The sequence below is a fragment of the Phyllobates terribilis genome, unplaced genomic scaffold (genome assembly GCF_046119375.1).
Source record: "Phyllobates terribilis strain yellow unplaced genomic scaffold, ASM4611937v1 Scaffold_7__3_contigs__length_470593459, whole genome shotgun sequence".
Taxonomy (NCBI): domain Eukaryota; kingdom Metazoa; phylum Chordata; class Amphibia; order Anura; family Dendrobatidae; genus Phyllobates; species Phyllobates terribilis.
The window spans coordinates 6,953,019-6,977,537 of NW_027362767.1; positions in this window are offsets into that span (position 1 = coordinate 6,953,019).

Here is a 24,519-nt window from a genome sequence, read left to right on the forward strand (position 1 = left end):
GTTTTGTTTTCATCAGTAGACAGTGATGTAGGGCTGCAGGCGCCGAACTTGGGCTTTGTCAGTTGTGGTTATTGTATTGTTGGTTTCTGTATATATTGTATATATGGGTTTGGGTGGAGGGAAAAGGGGGGAGGTGGGTTCATCTTGTGGGACACTGGTTATTTGGGTGAAAAACTGGCACTGCCTGATCTGTCCTATGGACGTTGGACATGGACTGAGGCATGAGGCGCAGGAGCAGCTCTCAGGTCAGTGCCGGGGAGGGACTGGTGGGCTCGAGTGTGGGGGGTTTTGTTTTGTCTTGTATATATTTGTATAGTTAGCATTTATTTTATTTAAAAAAAAAAAAAAAAAGAATGTATATATTAGTTTGTATATAATTTGTCGGTTATTGTTTATTATATTGTTATTATTTGTTTGGTAACCGGACCAGATGTCACAGTGTAGGTAATTATTATTGTGTATATATGTATAATATGTGTGTGAGGAGAGAGGGAGCGGCTGGACCAGCAGAATAGTGAGTGCAGCTCTGGAGTATAATACAGGAGGTAACTCAGGATCAGTAATGTAATGTATGTACACAGTGACTGCACCAGCAGAATAGTGAGTGCAGCTCTGGAGTATAATACAGGATGTGACTCAGGATCAGTAATGTAATGTATGTACATAGTGACTGCACCAGCAGAATAGTGAGTGCAGCTCTGCAGTATAATACAGGAGGTAACTCAGGATCAGTAATGTAATGTATGTACACAGTGACTTCACCAGCAGAATAGTGAGTGCAGCTCTGGAGTATAATACAGGATGTAACTCAGGATCAGTAATGTAATGTATGTACACAGTGACTACACCAGCAGCAGAATAGTGAGTGCAGCTCTGGAGTATAATACAGGAGGTAACTCAGGATCAGTTATGTAATGTATGTACACAGTGACTGCACCAGCAGAATAGTGAGTGCAGCTCTGGAGTATAATACAGGATGTAACTCAGGATCAGTAATGTAATGTATGTACACAGTGACTCCACCAGCAGAATAGTGAGTGCAGCTCTGGGGTATAATACAGGATGTAACTCAGGATCAGTAATGTAATGTATGTACACCGTGACTACACCAGCAGAATAGTGAGTGCAGCTCTGGAGTATAATACAGGATGTAACTCAGGATCAGTAATGTAATGTATGTACACAGTGACTGCACCAGCAGAATAGTGAGTGCAGCTCTGGAGTATAATACAGGATGTAACTCAGGATCAGTAATGTAATGTATGTACACAGTGACTGCACCAGCAGAATAGTGAGTGCAGCTCTGGAGTATAATACAGGAGGTAACTCAGGATCAGTAATGTAATGTATGTACACAGTGACTCCACCAGCAGAATAGTGAGTGCAGCTCTGGGGTATAATACAGGATGTAACTCAGGATCAGTAATGTAATGTATGTACACCGTGACTACACCAGCAGAATAGTGAGTGCAGCTCTGGAGTATAATACAGGATGTAACTCAGGATCAGTAATGTAATGTATGTACACAGTGACTGCACCACCAGAATAGTGAGTGCAGCTCTGGAGTATAATACAGGATATAACTCAGGATCAGTAATGTAATGTATGCACACAGTGACTGCACCAGCAGAATAGTGAGTGCAGCTCTGGAGCATAATACAGGATGTAACTCAGGATCAGTAATGTAATGTATGTACACAGTGACTGCACCAGCAGAATAGTGAGTGCAGCTCTGGAGTATAATACAGGATGTGACTCAGGATCAGTAATGTAATGTATGTACATAGTGACTGCACCAGCAGAATAGTGAGTGCAGCTCTGCAGTATAATACAGGAGGTAACTCAGGATCAGTAATGTAATGTATGTACACAGTGACTTCACCAGCAGAATAGTGAGTGCAGCTCTGGAGTATAATACAGGATGTAACTCAGGATCAGTAATGTAATGTATGTACACAGTGACTACACCAGCAGCAGAATAGTGAGTGCAGCTCTGGAGTATAATACAGGAGGTAACTCAGGATCAGTTATGTAATGTATGTACACAGTGACTGCACCAGCAGAATAGTGAGTGCAGCTCTGGAGTATAATACAGGATGTAACTCAGGATCAGTAATGTAATGTATGTACACAGTGACTCCACCAGCAGAATAGTGAGTGCAGCTCTGGGGTATAATACAGGATGTAACTCAGGATCAGTAATGTAATGTATGTACACCGTGACTACACCAGCAGAATAGTGAGTGCAGCTCTGGAGTATAATACAGGATGTAACTCAGGATCAGTAATGTAATGTATGTACACAGTGACTGCACCAGCAGAATAGTGAGTGCAGCTCTGGAGTATAATACAGGATGTAACTCAGGATCAGTAATGTAATGTATGTACACAGTGACTGCACCAGCAGAATAGTGAGTGCAGCTCTGGAGTATAATACAGGAGGTAACTCAGGATCAGTAATGTAATGTATGTACACAGTGACTCCACCAGCAGAATAGTGAGTGCAGCTCTGGGGTATAATACAGGATGTAACTCAGGATCAGTAATGTAATGTATGTACACCGTGACTACACCAGCAGAATAGTGAGTGCAGCTCTGGAGTATAATACAGGATGTAACTCAGGATCAGTAATGTAATGTATGTACACAGTGACTGCACCAGCAGAATAGTGAGTGCAGCTCTGGAGTATAATACAGGATATAACTCAGGATCAGTAATGTAATGTATGCACACAGTGACTGCACCAGCAGAATAGTGAGTGCAGCTCTGGAGCATAATACAGGATGTAACTCAGGATCAGTAATGTAATGTATGTACACAGTGACTGCACCAGCAGAACAGTGAGTGCAGCTCTGGAGTATAATACAGGATGTAACTCAGGATCAGTAATGTAATGTATGTACACAGTGACTGCACCAGCAGAATAGTGAGTGCAGCTCTGGGGTATAATACAGGATGTAACTCAGGATCAGTAATGTAATGTATGTACACAGTGACTGCACCAGCAGAATAGTGAGTGCAGCTCTGGAGTATAATACAGGACGTAACTCAGGATCAGTAATGTAATGTATGTACACAGTGACTGCACAAGCAGAATAGTGAGTGAAGCTCTGGAGTATAATACAGGATGTAACTCAGGATCAGTAATGTAATGTATGTACACAGTGACTGCACCAGCAGAATAGTGAGTGCAGCTCTGGAGTATAAAACAGGATGTAACTCAGGATCAGTAATGTAATGTATGTACACAGTGACTGCACCAGCAGAATAGTGAGTGCAGCTCTGGGGTATAATACAGGAGGTAACTCAGGATCAGTAATGTAATGTATGTACACAGTGACTGCACCAGCAGAATAGTGAGTGCAGCTCTGGAGTATAATAAAGGATGTAACTCAGGATAAGTAATGTAATGTATGTACACAGTGACTGCACCAGCAGAATAGTGAGCGCAGCTCTGGGGTATAATACAGGATGTAACTCAGGATCAGTAATGTAATGTATGTACACAGTCACTGCACCAGCAGAATAGTGAGTGCAGCTCTGGAGTATATATAATACAGGATGTAACTCAGGATCAGTAATGTAATGTATGTACACAGTGACTGCACCAGCAGAATAGTGAGTGCAGCTCTAGAGTATAATACAGGATGTAACTCAGGATCAGTAATGTAATATATGTACACAGTGACTGCACCAGCAGAATAGTGAGTGCAGCTCTGGAGTATAATACAGGATGTGACTCAGGATCAGTAATGTAATGTATGTACATAGTGACTGCACCAGCAGAATAGTGAGTGCAGCTCTGGAGTATAATACAGGATGTAACTCAGGATCAGTAATGTAATGTATGTACACAGTGACTGCACCAGCAGAATAGTGAGCGCAGCTCTGGAGTATAATACAGGATGTAACTCAGGATCAGTAATGTAATGTATGTACACAGTGACTGCACCAGCAGAATAGTGAGTGCAGCTCTGGAGTATATATAATACAGGATGTAACTCAGGATCAGTAATGTAATGTATGTACACAGTGACTGCACCAGCACAATAGTGAGTGCAGCTCTAGAGTATAATACAGGATGTAATTCAGGATCAGTAATGTAATGTATGTACACAGTGACTGCTCCAGCAGAATAGTGAGTGCAGCTCTGGAGTATAATACAGGATGTAACTCAGGATCAGTAATGTAATGTATGTACACAGTGACTGCACCAGCAGAATAGTGAGTGCAGCTCTGGAGTATAATACAGGAGGTAACTCGGGATCAGTAATGTAATGTATGTACACAGTGACTGCACCAGCAGAATAGTGAGTGCAGCTCTGGAGTATAATACAGGATATAACTCAGGATCAGTAATGTAATGTATGTACACAGTGACTGCACCAGCAGAATAGTGAGTGCAGCTCTGGAGTATAATACAGGAGGTAACTCAGGATCAGTAATGTAATGTATGTACACAGTGACTGCACCAGCAGAATAGTGAGTGCAGCTCTGGAGTATAAAACAGGATGTAACTCAGGATCAGTAATGTAATGTATGTACACAGTGACTGCACCAGCAGAATAGTGAGTGCAGCTCTGGAGTATAATACAGGATATAACTCAGGATCAGTAATGTAATGTATGTACACAGTGACTGCACCAGCAGAATAGTGAGTGCAGCTCTGGAGTATAATACAGGATGTAACTCAGGATCAGTAATGTAATGTATGTACACAGTGACTGCACCAGCAGAATAGTGAGTGCAGCTCTGGAGTATAATACAGGAGGTAACTCAGGATAAGTAATGTAATGTATGTACACAGTGATTGCACCAGCAGAATAGTGAGTGCAGCTCTGCAGTATAATACAGGAGGTAACTCAGGATCAGTAATGTAATGTATGCACACAGTGACTGCACCATCAGAATAGTGAGTGCAGCTCTGCAGTATAATACAGGATGTAACTCAGGATCAGTAATGTAATGTATGTACACAGTGACTGCACCAGCAGAATAGTGAGTGCAGCTCTAGAGTATAATACAGGAGGTAACTCAGGATCAGTAATGTAATGTATGTACACAGTGACTGCTCCAGCAGAATAGTGAGTGCAGCTCTGGAGTATAATACAGGATGTAACTCAGGATCAGTAATGTAATGTATGTACACAGTGACTGCACCAGCAGAATAGTGAGTGCAGCTCTGGAGTATAATACAGGAGGTAACTCAGGATCAGTAATGTAATGTATGTACACAGTGACTGCACCAGCAGAATAGTGAGTGCAGCTCTGGAGTATAATACAGGATGTAACTCAGGATCAGTAATGTAATGTATGTACACAGTGACTGCACCAGCAGAATAGTGAGTGCAGCTCTGGAGTATAATACAGGATATAACTCAGGATCAGTAATGTAATGTATGTACACAGTGAGTGCACCAGCAGAATAGTGAGTGCAGCTCTGGAGTATAATACAGGAGGTAACTCAGGATCAGTAATGTAATGTATGTACACAGTGACTGCACCAGCAGAATAGTGAGTGCAGCTCTGGAGTATAATACAGGATGTAACTCAGGATCAGTAATGTAATGTATGTACACAGTGACTGCTCCAGCAGAATAGTGAGTGCAGCTCTGGAGTATAAAACAGGATGTAACTCAGGATCAGTAATGTAATGTATGTACACAGTGACTGCACCAGCAGAATAGTGAGTGCAGCTCTTGAGTATAATACAGGATGTAACTCAGGATCAGTAATGTGATGTATGTACACAGTGACTGCACCAGCAGAATAGTGAGTGCAGCTCTGGAGTATAATACAGGAGGTAACTCAGGATCAGTAATGTAATGTATGTACACAATGACTGCACCAGCAGAATAGTGAGTGCAGCTCTGGAGTATAATACAGGAGGTATCTCAGGATCAGTAATGTAATGTATGTACACAGTGACTGCACCAGCAGAATAGTGAGTGCAGCTCTGGAGTATAATACAGGATGTAACTCAGGATCAGTAATGTGATGTATGTACACAGTGACTGCACCAGCAGAATAGTGAGTGCAGCTCTGGAGTATAATACAGAATGTAACTCAGGATCAGTAATGTATGTACACAGTGACTGCACCAGCAGAATAGTGAGTGCAGCTCTGGAGTATAATACAGGCGGTAACTCAGGATCAGTAATGTAATGTATGTACACAGTGACTGCACCAGCAGAATAGTGAGTGCAGCTCTGGAGTATATGTAATACAGGATGTAACTCAGGATCAGTAATGTAATGTATGTACACAGTGACTGCACCAGCAGAATAGTGAGTGCAGCTCTAGAGTATAATACAGGATGTAACTCAGGATCAGTAATGTAATATATGTACACAGTGACTGCACCAGCAGAATAGTGAGTGCAGCTCTGGAGTATAATACAGGATGTGACTCAGGATCAGTAATGTAATGTATGTACATAGTGACTGCACCAGCAGAATAGTGAGTGCAGCTCTGGAGTATAATACAGGATGTAACTCAGGATCAGTAATGTAATGTATGTACACAGTGACTGCACCAGCAGAATAGTGAGCGCAGCTCTGGAGTATAATACAGGATGTAACTCAGGATCAGTAATGTAATGTATGTACACAGTGACTGCACCAGCAGAATAGTGAGTGCAGCTCTGGAGTATATATAATACAGGATGTAACTCAGGATCAGTAATGTAATGTATGTACACAGTGACTGCACCAGCAGAATAGTGAGTGCAGCTCTAGAGTATAATACAGGATGTAATTCAGGATCAGTAATGTAATGTATGTACACAGTGACTGCTCCAGCAGAATAGTGAGTGCAGCTCTGGAGTATAATACAGGATGTAACTCAGGATCAGTAATGTAATGTATGTACACAGTGACTGCACCAGCAGAATAGTGAGTGCAGCTCTGGAGTATAATACAGGAGGTAACTCGGGATCAGTAATGTAATGTATGTACACAGTGACTGCACCAGCAGAATAGTGAGTGCAGCTCTGGAGTATAATACAGGATATAACTCAGGATCAGTAATGTAATGTATGTACACAGTGACTGCACCAGCAGAATAGTGAGTGCAGCTCTGGAGTATAATACAGGAGGTAACTCAGGATCAGTAATGTAATGTATGTACACAGTGACTGCACCAGCAGAATAGTGAGTGCAGCTCTGGAGTATAAAACAGGATGTAACTCAGGATCAGTAATGTAATGTATGTACACAGTGACTGCACCAGCAGAATAGTGAGTGCAGCTCTGGAGTATAATACAGGATATAACTCAGGATCAGTAATGTAATGTATGTACACAGTGACTGCACCAGCAGAATAGTGAGTGCAGCTCTGGAGTATAATACAGGATGTAACTCAGGATCAGTAATGTAATGTATGTACACAGTGACTGCTCCAGCAGAATAGTGAGTGCAGCTCTGGAGTATAATACAGGATGTAACTCAGGATCAGTAATGTAATGTATGTACACAGTGACTGCACCAGCAGAATAGTGAGTGCAGCTCTGGAGTATAATACAGGAGGTAACTCAGGATAAGTAATGTAATGTATGTACACAGTGATTGCACCAGCAGAATAGTGAGTGCAGCTCTGCAGTATAATACAGGAGGTAACTCAGGATCAGTAATGTAATGTATGCACACAGTGACTGCACCATCAGAATAGTGAGTGCAGCTCTGCAGTATAATACAGGATGTAACTCAGGATCAGTAATGTAATGTATGTACACAGTGACTGCACCAGCAGAATAGTGAGTGCAGCTCTAGAGTATAATACAGGAGGTAACTCAGGATCAGTAATGTAATGTATGTACACAGTGACTGCTCCAGCAGAATAGTGAGTGCAGCTCTGGAGTATAATACAGGATGTAACTCAGGATCAGTAATGTAATGTATGTACACAGTGACTGCACCAGCAGAATAGTGAGTGCAGCTCTGGAGTATAATACAGGAGGTAACTCAGGATCAGTAATGTAATGTATGTACACAGTGACTGCACCAGCAGAATAGTGAGTGCAGCTCTGGAGTATAATACAGGATGTAACTCAGGATCAGTAATGTAATGTATGTACACAGTGACTGCACCAGCAGAATAGTGAGTGCAGCTCTGGAGTATAATACAGGATATAACTCAGGATCAGTAATGTAATGTATGTACACAGTGAGTGCACCAGCAGAATAGTGAGTGCAGCTCTGGAGTATAATACAGGAGGTAACTCAGGATCAGTAATGTAATGTATGTACACAGTGACTGCACCAGCAGAATAGTGAGTGCAGCTCTGGAGTATAATACAGGATGTAACTCAGGATCAGTAATGTAATGTATGTACACAGTGACTGCTCCAGCAGAATAGTGAGTGCAGCTCTGGAGTATAAAACAGGATGTAACTCAGGATCAGTAATGTAATGTATGTACACAGTGACTGCACCAGCAGAATAGTGAGTGCAGCTCTTGAGTATAATACAGGATGTAACTCAGGATCAGTAATGTGATGTATGTACACAGTGACTGCACCAGCAGAATAGTGAGTGCAGCTCTGGAGTATAATACAGGAGGTAACTCAGGATCAGTAATGTAATGTATGTACACAATGACTGCACCAGCAGAATAGTGAGTGCAGCTCTGGAGTATAATACAGGAGGTATCTCAGGATCAGTAATGTAATGTATGTACACAGTGACTGCACCAGCAGAATAGTGAGTGCAGCTCTGGAGTATAATACAGGATGTAACTCAGGATCAGTAATGTGATGTATGTACACAGTGACTGCACCAGCAGAATAGTGAGTGCAGCTCTGGAGTATAATACAGAATGTAACTCAGGATCAGTAATGTATGTACACAGTGACTGCACCAGCAGAATAGTGAGTGCAGCTCTGGAGTATAATACAGGCGGTAACTCAGGATCAGTAATGTAATGTATGTACACAGTGACTGCACCAGCAGAATAGTGAGTGCAGCTCTGGAGTATATATAATACAGGATGTAACTCAGGATCAGTAATGTAATATATGTACACAGTGACTGCACCAGCAGAATAGTGAGTGCAGCTCTGGAGTATAATACAGGATGTGACTCAGGATCAGTAATGTAATGTATGTACATAGTGACTGCACCAGCAGAATAGTGAGTGCAGCTCTGGAGTATAATACAGGATGTAACTCAGGATCAGTAATGTAATGTATGTACACAGTGACTGCACCAGCAGAATAGTGAGCGCAGCTCTGGAGTATAATACAGGATGTAACTCAGGATCAGTAATGTAATGTATGTACACAGTGACTGCACCAGCAGAATAGTGAGTGCAGCTCTGGAGTATATATAATACAGGATGTAACTCAGGATCAGTAATGTAATGTATGTACACAGTGACTGCACCAGCAGAATAGTGAGTGCAGCTCTAGAGTATAATACAGGATGTAATTCAGGATCAGTAATGTAATGTATGTACACAGTGACTGCTCCAGCAGAATAGTGAGTGCAGCTCTGGAGTATAATACAGGATGTAACTCAGGATCAGTAATGTAATGTATGTACACAGTGACTGCACCAGCAGAATAGTGAGTGCAGCTCTGGAGTATAATACAGGAGGTAACTCGGGATCAGTAATGTAATGTATGTACACAGTGACTGCACCAGCAGAATAGTGAGTGCAGCTCTGGAGTATAATACAGGATATAACTCAGGATCAGTAATGTAATGTATGTACACAGTGACTGCACCAGCAGAATAGTGAGTGCAGCTCTGGAGTATAATACAGGAGGTAACTCAGGATCAGTAATGTAATGTATGTACACAGTGACTGCACCAGCAGAATAGTGAGTGCAGCTCTGGAGTATAAAACAGGATGTAACTCAGGATCAGTAATGTAATGTATGTACACAGTGACTGCACCAGCAGAATAGTGAGTGCAGCTCTGGAGTATAATACAGGATATAACTCAGGATCAGTAATGTAATGTATGTACACAGTGACTGCACCAGCAGAATAGTGAGTGCAGCTCTGGAGTATAATACAGGATGTAACTCAGGATCAGTAATGTAATGTATGTACACAGTGACTGCTCCAGCAGAATAGTGAGTGCAGCTCTGGAGTATAATACAGGATGTAACTCAGGATCAGTAATGTAATGTATGTACACAGTGACTGCACCAGCAGAATAGTGAGTGCAGCTCTGGAGTATAATACAGGAGGTAACTCAGGATAAGTAATGTAATGTATGTACACAGTGATTGCACCAGCAGAATAGTGAGTGCAGCTCTGCAGTATAATACAGGAGGTAACTCAGGATCAGTAATGTAATGTATGCACACAGTGACTGCACCATCAGAATAGTGAGTGCAGCTCTGCAGTATAATACAGGATGTAACTCAGGATCAGTAATGTAATGTATGTACACAGTGACTGCACCAGCAGAATAGTGAGTGCAGCTCTAGAGTATAATACAGGAGGTAACTCAGGATCAGTAATGTAATGTATGTACACAGTGACTGCTCCAGCAGAATAGTGAGTGCAGCTCTGGAGTATAATACAGGATGTAACTCAGGATCAGTAATGTAATGTATGTACACAGTGACTGCACCAGCAGAATAGTGAGTGCTGCTCTGGAGTATAATACAGGATGTCACTCAGAATCAGTAATGTAATGTATGTACACAGTGACTGCTCCAGCAGAATAGTGAGTGCAGCTCTGGAGTATAATACAGGATGTAACTCCGGATCAGTAATGTAATGTATGTACACAGTGACTGCACCAGCAGAATAGTGAGTGCAGCTCTGGAGTATAATACAGGAGGTAACTCAGGATCAGTAATGTAATGTATGTACACAGTGACTGCACCAGCAGAATAGTGAGTGCAGCTCTGGAGTATAATACAGGATGTAACTCAGGATCAGTAATGTAATGTATGTACACAGTGACTGCACCAGCAGAATAGTGAGTGCAGCTCTGGAGTATAATACAGGATATAACTCAGGATCAGTAATGTAATGTATGTACACAGTGAGTGCACCAGCAGAATAGTGAGTGCAGCTCTGGAGTATAATACAGGAGGTAACTCAGGATCAGTAATGTAATGTATGTACACAGTGACTGCACCAGCAGAATAGTGAGTGCAGCTCTGGAGTATAATACAGGATGTAACTCAGGATCAGTAATGTAATGTATGTACACAGTGACTGCTCCAGCAGAATAGTGAGTGCAGCTCTGGAGTATAAAACAGGATGTAACTCAGGATCAGTAATGTAATGTATGTACACAGTGACTGCACCAGCAGAATAGTCAGTGCAGCTCTTGAGTATAATACAGGATGTAACTCAGGATCAGTAATGTGATGTATGTACACAGTGACTGCACCAGCAGAATAGTGAGTGCAGCTCTGGAGTATAATACAGGAGGTAACTCAGGATCAGTAATGTAATGTATGTACACAATGACTGCACCAGCAGAATAGTGAGTGCAGCTCTGGAGTATAATACAGGAGGTATCTCAGGATCAGTAATGTAATGTATGTACACAGTGACTGCACCAGCAGAATAGTGAGTGCAGCTCTGGAGTATAATACAGGATGTAACTCAGGATCAGTAATGTGATGTATGTACACAGTGACTGCACCAGCAGAATAGTGAGTGCAGCTCTGGAGTATAATACAGAATGTAACTCAGGATCAGTAATGTATGTACACAGTGACTGCACCAGCAGAATAGTGAGTGCAGCTCTGGAGTATAATACAGGCGGTAACTCAGGATCAGTAATGTAATGTATGTACACAGTGACTGCACCAGCAGAATAGTGAGTGCAGCTCTGGAGTATAATACAGGATGTAACTCAGGATCAGTAATGTAATGTGTGTACACAGTGACTGCACCAGCAGAATAGTGAGTGCAGCTCTGGAGGATAATACAGGATGTAACTCAGGATCAGTAATGTATGTACACAGTGACGGCACCAGCAGAATAGTGAGTGCAGCTCTAGAGTATAATACAGGATGTAACTCAGGATCAGTAATGTAATGTATGTACACAGTGACTGCACCAGCAGAATAGTGAGTGCAGCTCTGGGGTATAATACAGGATATAACTCAGGATCAGTAATGTAATGTATGTACACAGTGACGGCACCAGCAGAATAGTGAGTGCAGCTCTGGAGTATAATACAGGAGGTAACTCAGGATCAGTAATGTAATGTATGTACACAGTGACTGCACCAACAGAATAGTGACTGCAGCTCTGGAGTTTAATACAGGAGGTAACTCAGGATTAGTAATGTAATGTATGTACACGGTGACTGCACCAGCAGAATAGTGCGTGCAGCTCTGGAGGATAATACAGGATGTAACTCAGGATCAGTAATGTAATGTATGTACACAGGGACTGCACCAGCAGAATAGTGAGTGCAGCTCTGGAGTATAATACAGGATATAACTCAGAATCAGTAATGTAATGTATGTACACAGTGACTGCACCAGCAGAATAGTGAGTGCAGCTCTGGAGTATAATACAGGATGTAACTCAGGATCAGTAATGTAATGTATGTACACAGTGACTGCACCAGCAGAATAGTGAGTGCAGTTCTGGAGTATAATACAGGATATAACTCAGGATTAGTAATGTAATGTATGTACACGGTGACTGCACCAGCAGAATAGTGCGTGCAGCTCTGGAGGATAATACAGGATGTAACTCAGGATCAGTAATGTAATGTATGTACACAGGGACTGCACCAGCAGAATAGTGAGTGCAGCTCTGGAGTATAATACAGGAGGTAACTCAGGATCAGTAATGTAATGTATGTACACAATGACTGCACCAGCAGAATAGTGAGTGCAGCTCTGGAGTATAATACAGGAGGTAACTCAGGATCAGTAAAGTAATGTATGTACACAGTGACTGCACCAGCAGAATAGTGAGTGCAGCTCTGGAGTATAATACAGGAGGTAACTCAGGATCAGTAATGTAATGTATGTACACAGTGACTGCACCAGCAGAATAGTGAGTGCAGCTCTGGAGTATAATGCAGGATGTAACTCAGGATCAGTAATGTAATGTATGTACACAGTGACTGCACCAGCAGAATAGTGAGTGCAGCTCTGGAGATAATACAGGAGGTAACTCAGGATCAGTAATGTAATGTATGTACACAGTGACTGCACCAGCAGAATAGTGAGTGCAGCTCTGGAGTATAATACAGGAGGTAACTCAGGATCAGTAATGTAATGTATGTACACAGTGACTGCACCAGCAGAATAGTGACTGCAGTTCTGGAGTATAATACAGGAGGTAACTCAGGATCAGTAATGTAATGTATGTACACAGTGACTACACCAGCAGAATAGTGAGTGCAGCTCTGGAGTATAATACAGGAGGTAACTCAGGATCAGTAATGTAATGTATGTACACAGTGACTGCACCAGCAGAATAGTGAGTTCAGCTCTGGAGTATAATACAGGAGGTAACTCAGGATCAGTAATGTAATGTATGTACACAGTGACTACACCAGCAGAATAGTGAGTGCAGCTCTGGAGTATAATACAGGAGGTAACTCAGGATCAGTAATGTAATGTATGTACACAGTGACTGCACCAGCAGAATAGTGAGTGCAGCTCTGGAGTATAATACAGGAGGTAACTCAGGATCAGTAATGTAATGTATGTACACAGTGACTGCACCAGCAGAATAGTGAGAGCAGCTCTGGAGTATAATACAGGATGTAACTCAGGATCAGTAATGTAATGTATGTACACAGTGACTGCACCAGCAGAATAGTGAGTGCAGCTCTGGAGTATAATACAGGATGTAACTCAGGATCAGTAATGTAATGTATGTACACAGTGACTGCACCAGCAGAATAGTGAGTGCAGCTCTGGAGTATAATACAGGAGGTAACTCAGGATCAGTAATGTAATGTATGTACACAGTGACTGCACCTGCAGAATAGTGAGTGCAGCTCTGGAGTATAATACAGGATGTAACTCAGGATCAGTAAAGTAATGTATTTTCACAGTGACAGCACCAGCAGAATAGTGAGTGCAGCTCTGGAGTATAATACAGGATGTAACTCAGGATCAGTAATGTAATGTATGTACACAGTGACTGCACCAGCAGAATAGAGAGTGCAGCTCTGGGGTATAATACAGGATGTAACTCAGGATCAGTAATGTAACGTATGTACACAGTGACTGCACCAGCAGAATAGTGAGTGCAGCTCTGCAGTATAATACAGGATGTAACTCAGCATCAGTAATGTAATGTATGTACACAGTGACTGCACCAGCAGAATAGTGAGTGCAGCTCTGGGGTATAATACAGGATGTAACTCAGGATCAGTAATGTATGTACACAGTGACTGCACCAGCAGAATAGTGAGTGCAGCTCTGGAATATAATACAGGATGTAACTCAGGATCAGTAATGTAATGCATGTACATAGTGACTGCACCAGCAGAATAGTGAGTGCAGCTCTGGAGTATAATACAGGAGGTAACTCAGGATCAGTAATGTAATGTATGTACACAGTGACTGCACCAGCAGAATAGTGAGTGCAGCTCTGGAGTATAATACAGGATGTAACTCAGGATCAGTAATGTAATGTATGTACACAGTGACTACACCAGCAGAATAGTGAGTGCAGCTCTGGAGTATAATACAGGGTGTAACTCAGGATCAGTAATGTAATGTATGTACACAGTGACGGCACCAGCAGAATAGTGAGTGCAGCTCTGGAGTATAATACAGGATATAACTCAGGATCAGTAATGTAATGTATGTACACAGTGACTGCACCAGCAGAATAGTGAGTGCAGCTCTGGAGTATAATACAGGAGGTAACTCAGGATCAGTAATGTAATGTATGTACACAGTGACTGCACCAGCAGAATAGTGAGTGCAGCTCTGGAGTATAAAACAGGATGTAACTCAGGATCACTAATGTAATGTATGTACACAGTGACTGCACCAGCAGAATAGTGAGTGCAGCTCTGGGGTATAATACAGGATGTAACTCAGGATCAGTAATGTAATGTATGTACACAGTGACTGCACCAGCAGAATAGTGAGTGCAGCTCTGGAGTATATATAATACAGGATATAACTCAGGATCAGTAATGTAATGTGTGTACACAGTGACTGCTCCAGCAGAATAGTGAGTGCAGCTCTGGAGTATAATACAGGATGTAACTCAGGATCAGTAATGTAATGTATGTACACAGTGACTGCTCCAGCAGAATAGTGAGTGCAGCTCTGGAGTATAATACAGGAGGTAACTCAGGATCAGTAATGTAATGTATGTACACAGTGACGGCACCAGCAGAATAGTGAGTGCAGCTCTGGAGTATAATACAGGATATAACTCAGGATCAGTAATGTAATGTATGTACACAGTGACTGCACCAGCAGAATAGTGAGTGCAGCTCTGGAGTATAATACAGGAGGTAACTCAGGATCAGTAATGTAATGTATGTACACAGTGACTGCACCAGCAGAATAGTGAGTGCAGCTCTGGAGTATAATACAGGATGTAACTCAGGATCAGTAATGTAATGTATGTACACAGTGACTGCACCAGCAGAATAGTGAGTGCAGCTCTGGAGTATAATACAGGATGTAACTCAGGATCAGTAATGTAATGTATGTACACAGTGACTGCACCAGCAGAATAGTGAGTGCAGCTCTGGAGTATAATACAGGATGTAACTCAGGATCAGTAATGTAATGTATGTACACAGTGACTGCTCCAGCAGAATAGTGAGTGCAGCTCTGGAGTATAATACAGGATGTAACTCAGGATCAGTAATGTAATGTATGTACACGGTGACTGCACCAGCAGAATAGTGAGTGCAGCTCTGGGGTATAATACAGGATGTAACTCAGGATCAGTAATGTAATGTATGTACACACTGACTGCTCCAGCAGAATAGTGAGTGCAGCTCTGGAGTATAAAACAGGATGTAACTCAGGATCAGTAATGTAATGTATGTACACAGTGACTGCACCAGCAGAATAGTGAGTGCAGCTCTGGAGTATAATACAGGATGTAACTCAGGATCAGTAATGTGATGTATGTACACAGTGACTGCACCAGCAGAATAGTGAGTGCAGCTCTGGAGTATAATACAGGATGTAACTCAGGATCAGTAATGTATGTACACAGTGACTGCACCAGCAGAATAGTGAGTGCAGCTCTGGAGTATAATACAGGAGGTATCTCAGGATCAGTAATGTAATGTATGTACACAATGACTGCACCAGCAGAATAGTGAGTGCAGCTCTGGAGTATAATACAGGAGGTATCTCAGGATCAGTAATGTAATGTATGTACACAGTGACTGCACCAGCAGAATAGTGAGTGCAGCTCTGGAGTATAATACAGGATGTAACTCAGGATCAGTAATGTGATGTATGTACACAGTGACTGCACCAGCAGAATAGTGAGTGCAGCTCTGGAGTATAATACAGGATGTAACTCAGGATCAGTAATGTATGTACACAGTGACTGCACCAGCAGAATAGTGAGTGCAGCTCTGGAGTATAATACAGGCGATAACTCAGGATCAGTAATGTAATGTATGTACACAGTGACTGCACCAGCAGAATAGTGAGTGCAGCTCTGGAGTATAATACAGGATGTAACTCAGGATCAGTAATGTAATGTATGTACACAGTGACTGCACCAGCAGAATACTGAGTGCAGCTCTGGAGTATAATACAGGATGTAACTCAGGATCAGTAATGTAATGTGTGTACACAGTGACTGCACCAGCAGAATAGTGAGTGCAGCTCTGGAGGATAATACAGGATGTAACTCAGGATCAGTAATGTATGTACACAGTGACGGCACCAGCAGAATAGTGAGTGCAGCTCTAGAGTATAATACAGGATGTAACTCAGGATCAGTAATGTAATGTATGTACACAGTGACTGCACCAGCAGAATAGTGAGTGCAGCTCTGGGGTATAATACAGGATATAACTCAGGATCAGTAATGTAATGTATGTACACAGTGACGGCACCAGCAGAATAGTGAGTGCAGCTCTGGAGTATAATACAGGAGGTAACTCAGGATCAGTAATGTAATGTATGTACACAGTGACTGCACCAGCAAAATAGTGACTGCAGCTCTGGAGTATAATACAGGAGGTAACTCAGGATCAGTAATGTAATGTATGTACACAGTGACTGCACCAGCAGAATAGTGAGTGCAGCTCTGGAGTATAATACAGGAGGTAACTCAGGATCAGTAATGTAATGTATGTACACAATGACTGCACCAGCAGAATAGTGAGTGCAGCTCTGGAGTATAATACAGGAGGTAACTCAGGATCAGTAAAGTAATGTATGTACACAGTAACTGCACCAGCAGAATAGTGAGTGCAGCTCTGGAGTATAATACAGGATGTAACTCAGGATTAGTAATGTAATGTATGTACACGGTGACTGCACCAGCAGAATAGTGCGTGCAGCTCTGGAGGATAATACAGGATGTAACTCAGGATCAGTAATGTAATGTATGTACACAGGGACTGCACCAGCAGAATAGTGAGTGCAGCTCTGGAGTATAATACAGGAGGTAACTCAGGATCAGTAATGTAATGTATGTACACAGTGACTGCACCAGCAGAATAGTGACTGCAGTTCTGGAGTATAATACAGGAGGTAACTCAGGATCAGTAATGTAATGCATGTACACAGTGACTGCACCAGCAGAATAGTGAGTGCAGCTCTGGGGTATAATACAGGATGTAACTCAGGATCAGTAATATAATGTATGTACACAGTGACTGCACCAGCAGAATAGTGAGTGCAGCTCTGGAGTATAATACAGGATGTAACTCAGGATCAGTAATGTAATGTATGTACACAGTGACTGCACCAGCAGAATAGTGAGTGCAGCTCTGGAGTATAATACAGGACGTAACTCAGGATCAGTAATGTATGTACACAGGGACTGCACCAGCAGAATAGTGAGTGCAGCTCTGGGGTATAATAAAGGATGTAACTCAGGATCAGTAATGTAATGTATGTACACAATGACTGCACCAGCAGAATAGTGAGTGCAGCTCTGGAGTATAATACAGGAGGTAACTCAGGATCAGTAAAGTAATGTATTTACACAGTGACAGCACCAGCAGAATAGTGAGTGCAGCTCTGGAGTATAATACAGGATGTAACTCAGGATCAGTAATGTAATGTATGTACACAGTGACTGCACCAGCAGAATAGTGAGTGCAGCTCTGGGGTATAATACAGGATGTAACTCAGGATCAGTAATGTAACGTATGTACACAGTGACTGCACCAGCAGAATAGTGAGTGCAGCTCTGGAGTATAATACAGGATGTAACTCAGCATCAGTAATGTAATGTATGTACACAGTGACTGCACCAGCAGAATAGTGAGTGCAGCTCTGGGGTATAATACAGGATGTAACTCAGGATCAGTAATGTATGTACACAGTGACTGCACCAGCAGAATAGTGAGTGCAGCTCTGGAATATAATACAGAATGTAACTCAGGATCAGTAATGTAATGCATGTACATAGTGACTGCACCAGCAGAATAGTGAGTGCAGCTCTGGAGTATAATACAGGAGGTAACTCAGGATCAGTAATGTAAAGTATGTACACAGTGACTGCACCAGCAGAATAGTGAGTGCAGCTCTGGAGTATAATACAGGATGTAACTCAATATCAGTAATGTAATGTATGTACACAGTGACTACACCAGCAGAATAGTGAGTGCAGCTCTGGAGTATAATACAGGGTGTAACTCAGGATCAGTAATGTAATGTATGTACACAGTGACTGCACCAGCAGAATAGTGAGTGCAGCTCTGGAGTATAATACAGGGTGTAACTCAGGATCAGTAATGTATGTACACAGTGACTGCACCAGCAGAATAGTGAGTGCAGCTCTAGAGTATAATACAGGATATAACTCAGGATCAGTAATGTAATGTGTGTACACAGTGACTGCTCCAGCAGAATAGTGAGTGCAGCTCTGGAGTATAATGCAGGAAGTAACTCAGGATCAGTAATGTAATGTATGTACACAGTGACTGCACCAGCAGAATAGTGAGTGCAGCTCTGGAGTATAATACAGGAGGTAACTCAGGATCAGTAATGTAATGTATGTACACAGTGACTGCACCAGCAGAATAGTGAGTTCAGCTCTGGAGTATAATACAGGAGGTAACTCAGGATCAGTAATGTAATGTATGTACACAGTGACTACACCAGCAGAATAGTGAGTGCAGCTCTGGAGTATAATACAGGATATAACTCAGGATCAGTAATGTAATGTATGTACACAGTGACTGCACCAGCAGAATAGTGAGTGCAGCTCTGGAGTATAATACAGGAGGTAACTCAGGATCAGTAATGTAATGTATGTACACAGTGACTGCACCAGCAGAATAGTGAGTGCAGCTCTGGAGTATAAAATAGGATGTAACTCAGGATCAGTAATGTAATGTATGTACACAGTGACTGCACCAGCAGAATAGTGAGTGCAGCTCTGGGGTATAATACAGGATGTAACTCAGGATCAGTAATGTAATGTATGTACACAGTGACTGCACCAGCAGAATAGTGAGTGCAGCTCTGGAGTATATATAATACAGGATATAACTCAGGATCAGTAATGTAATGTGTGTACACAGTGACTGCTCCAGCAGAATAGTGAGTGCAGCTCTGGAGTATAATACAGGATGTAACTCAGGATCAGTAATGTAATGTATGTACACAGTGACTGCTCCAGCAGAATAGTGAGTGCAGCTCTGGAGTATAATACAGGAGGTAACTCAGGATCAGTAATGTAATGTATGTACACAGTGACGGCACCAGCAGAATAGTGAGTGCAGCTCTGGAGTATAATACAGGATATAACTCAGGATCAGTAATGTAATGTATGTACACAGTGACTGCACCAGCAGAATAGTGAGTGCAGCTCTGGAGTATAATACAGGAGGTAACTCAGGATCAGTAATGTAATGTATGTACACAGTGACTGCACCAGCAGAATAGTGAGTGCAGCTCTGGAGTATAAAACAGGATGTAACTCAGGATCAGTAATGTAATGTATGTACACAGTGACTGCACCAGCAGAATAGTGAGTGCAGCTCTGGAGTATAATACAGGATGTAACTCAGGATCAGTAATGTAATGTATGTACACAGTGACTGCACCAGCAGAATAGTGAGTGCAGCTCTGGAGTATAATACAGGATGTAACTCAGGATCAGTAATGTAATGTATGTACACAGTGACTGCTCCAGCAGAATAGTGAGTGCAGCTCTGGAGTATAATACAGGATGTAACTCAGGATCAGTAATGTAATGTATGTACACGGTGACTGCACCAGCAGAATAGTGAGTGCAGCTCTGGGGTATAATACAGGATGTAACTCAGGATCAGTAAGGTAATGTATGTACACACTGACTGCTCCAGCAGAATAGTGAGTGCAGCTCTGGAGTATAAAACAGGATGTAACTCAGGATCAGTAATGTAATGTATGTACACAGTGACTGCACCAGCAGAATAGTGAGTGCAGCTCTGGAGTATAATACAGGATGTAACTCAGGATCAGTAATGTGATGTATGTACACAGTGACTGCACCAGCAGAATAGTGAGTGCAGCTCTGGAGTATAATACAGGATGTAACTCAGGATCAGTAATGTATGTACACAGTGACTGCACCAGCAGAATAGTGAGTGCAGCTCTGGAGTATAATACAGGATGTAACTCAGGATCAGTAATGTGATGTATGTACACAGTGACTGCACCAGCAGAATAGTGAGTGCAGCTCTGGAGTATAATACAGGATGTAACTCAGGATCAGTAATGTATGTACACAGTGACTGCACCAGCAGAATAGTGAGTGCAGCTCTGGAGTATAATACAGGAGGTATCTCAGGATCAGTAATGTAATGTATGTACACAATGACTGCACCAGCAGAATAGTGAGTGCAGCTCTGGAGTATAATACAGGAGGTATCTCAGGATCAGTAATGTAATGTATGTACACAGTGACTGCACCAGCAGAATAGTGAGTGCAGCTCTGGAGTATAATACAGGATGTAACTCAGGATCAGTAATGTGATGTATGTACACAGTGACTGCACCAGCAGAATAGTGAGTGCAGCTCTGGAGTATAATACAGGATGTAACTCAGGATCAGTAATGTATGTACACAGTGACTGCACCAGCAGAATAGTGAGTGCAGCTCTGGAGTATAATACAGGCGATAACTCAGGATCAGTAATGTAATGTATGTACACAGTGACTGCACCAGCAGAATAGTGAGTGCAGCTCTGGAGTATAATACAGGATGTAACTCAGGATCAGTAATGTAATGTATGTACACAGTGACTGCACCAGCAGAATAGTGAGTGCAGCTCTGGAGTATAATACAGGATGTAACTCAGGATCAGTAATGTAATGTGTGTACACAGTGACTGCACCAGCAGAATAGTGAGTGCAGCTCTGGAGGATAATACAGGATGTAACTCAGGATCAGTAATGTATGTACACAGTGACGGCACCAGCAGAATAGTGAGTGCAGCTCTAGAGTATAATACAGGATGTAACTCAGGATCAGTAATGTAATGTATGTACACAGTGACTGCACCAGCAGAATAGTGAGTGCAGCTCTGGGGTATAATACAGGATATAACTCAGGATCAGTAATGTAATGTATGTACACAGTGACGGCACCAGCAGAATAGTGAGTGCAGCTCTGGAGTATAATACAGGAGGTAACTCAGGATCAGTAATGTAATGTATGTACACAGTGACTGCACCAGCAAAATAGTGACTGCAGCTCTGGAGTATAATACAGGAGGTAACTCAGGATCAGTAATGTAATGTATGTACACAGTGACTGCACCAGCAGAATAGTGAGTGCAGCTCTGGAGTATAATACAGGAGGTAACTCAGGATCAGTAATGTAATGTATGTACACAATGACTGCACCAGCAGAATAGTGAGTGCAGCTCTGGAGTATAATACAGGAGGTAACTCAGGATCAGTAAAGTAATGTATGTACACAGTAACTGCACCAGCAGAATAGTGAGTGCAGCTCTGGAGTATAATACAGGATGTAACTCAGGATTAGTAATGTAATGTATGTACACGGTGACTGCACCAGCAGAATAGTGCGTGCAGCTCTGGAGGATAATACAGGATGTAACTCAGGATCAGTAATGTAATGTATGTACACAGGGACTGCACCAGCAGAATAGTGAGTGCAGCTCTGGAGTATAATACAGGAGGTAACTCAGGATCAGTAATGTAATGTATGTACACAGTGACTGCACCAGCAGAATAGTGACTGCAGTTCTGGAGTATAATACAGGAGGTAACTCAGGATCAGTAATGTAATGCATGTACACAGTGACTGCACCAGCAGAATAGTGAGTGCAGCTCTGGGGTATAATACAGGATGTAACTCAGGATCAGTAATATAATGTATGTACACAGTGACTGCACCAGCAGAATAGTGAGTGCAGCTCTGGAGTATAATACAGGATGTAACTCAGGATCAGTAATGTAATGTATGTACACAGTGACTGCACCAGCAGAATAGTGAGTGCAGCTCTGGAGTATAATACAGGACGTAACTCAGGATCAGTAATGTATGTACACAGGGACTGCACCAGCAGAATAGTGAGTGCAGCTCTGGGGTATAATAAAGGATGTAACTCAGGATCAGTAATGTAATGTATGTACACAATGACTGCACCAGCAGAATAGTGAGTGCAGCTCTGGAGTATAATACAGGAGGTAACTCAGGATCAGTAAAGTAATGTATTTACACAGTGACAGCACCAGCAGAATAGTGAGTGCAGCTCTGGAGTATAATACAGGATGTAACTCAGGATCAGTAATGTAATGTATGTACACAGTGACTGCACCAGCAGAATAGTGAGTGCAGCTCTGGGGTATAATACAGGATGTAACTCAGGATCAGTAATGTAACGTATGTACACAGTGACTGCACCAGCAGAATAGTGAGTGCAGCTCTGGAGTATAATACAGGATGTAACTCAGCATCAGTAATGTAATGTATGTACACAGTGACTGCACCAGCAGAATAGTGAGTGCAGCTCTGGGGTATAATACAGGATGTAACTCAGGATCAGTAATGTATGTACACAGTGACTGCACCAGCAGAATAGTGAGTGCAGCTCTGGAATATAATACAGAATGTAACTCAGGATCAGTAATGTAATGCATGTACATAGTGACTGCACCAGCAGAATAGTGAGTGCAGCTCTGGAGTATAATACAGGAGGTAACTCAGGATCAGTAATGTAAAGTATGTACACAGTGACTGCACCAGCAGAATAGTGAGTGCAGCTCTGGAGTATAATACAGGATGTAACTCAATATCAGTAATGTAATGTATGTACACAGTGACTACACCAGCAGAATAGTGAGTGCAGCTCTGGAGTATAATACAGGGTGTAACTCAGGATCAGTAATGTAATGTATGTACACAGTGACTGCACCAGCAGAATAGTGAGTGCAGCTCTGGAGTATAATACAGGGTGTAACTCAGGATCAGTAATGTATGTACACAGTGACTGCACCAGCAGAATAGTGAGTGCAGCTCTAGAGTATAATACAGGATATAACTCAGGATCAGTAATGTAATGTGTGTACACAGTGACTGCTCCAGCAGAATAGTGAGTGCAGCTCTGGAGTATAATGCAGGAAGTAACTCAGGATCAGTAATGTAATGTATGTACACAGTGACTGCACCAGCAGAATAGTGAGTGCAGCTCTGGAGTATAATACAGGAGGTAACTCAGGATCAGTAATGTAATGTATGTACACAGTGACTGCACCAGCAGAATAGTGAGTTCAGCTCTGGAGTATAATACAGGAGGTAACTCAGGATCAGTAATGTAATGTATGTACACAGTGACTACACCAGCAGAATAGTGAGTGCAGCTCTGGAGTATAATACAGGATATAACTCAGGATCAGTAATGTAATGTATGTACACAGTGACTGCACCAGCAGAATAGTGAGTGCAGCTCTGGAGTATAATACAGGAGGTAACTCAGGATCAGTAATGTAATGTATGTACACAGTGACTGCACCAGCAGAATAGTGAGTGCAGCTCTGGAGTATAAAATAGGATGTAACTCAGGATCAGTAATGTAATGTATGTACACAGTGACTGCACCAGCAGAATAGTGAGTGCAGCTCTGGGGTATAATACAGGATGTAACTCAGGATCAGTAATGTAATGTATGTACACAGTGACTGCACCAGCAGAATAGTGAGTGCAGCTCTGGAGTATATATAATACAGGATATAACTCAGGATCAGTAATGTAATGTGTGTACACAGTGACTGCTCCAGCAGAATAGTGAGTGCAGCTCTGGAGTATAATACAGGATGTAACTCAGGATCAGTAATGTAATGTATGTACACAGTGACTGCTCCAGCAGAATAGTGAGTGCAGCTCTGGAGTATAATACAGGAGGTAACTCAGGATCAGTAATGTAATGTATG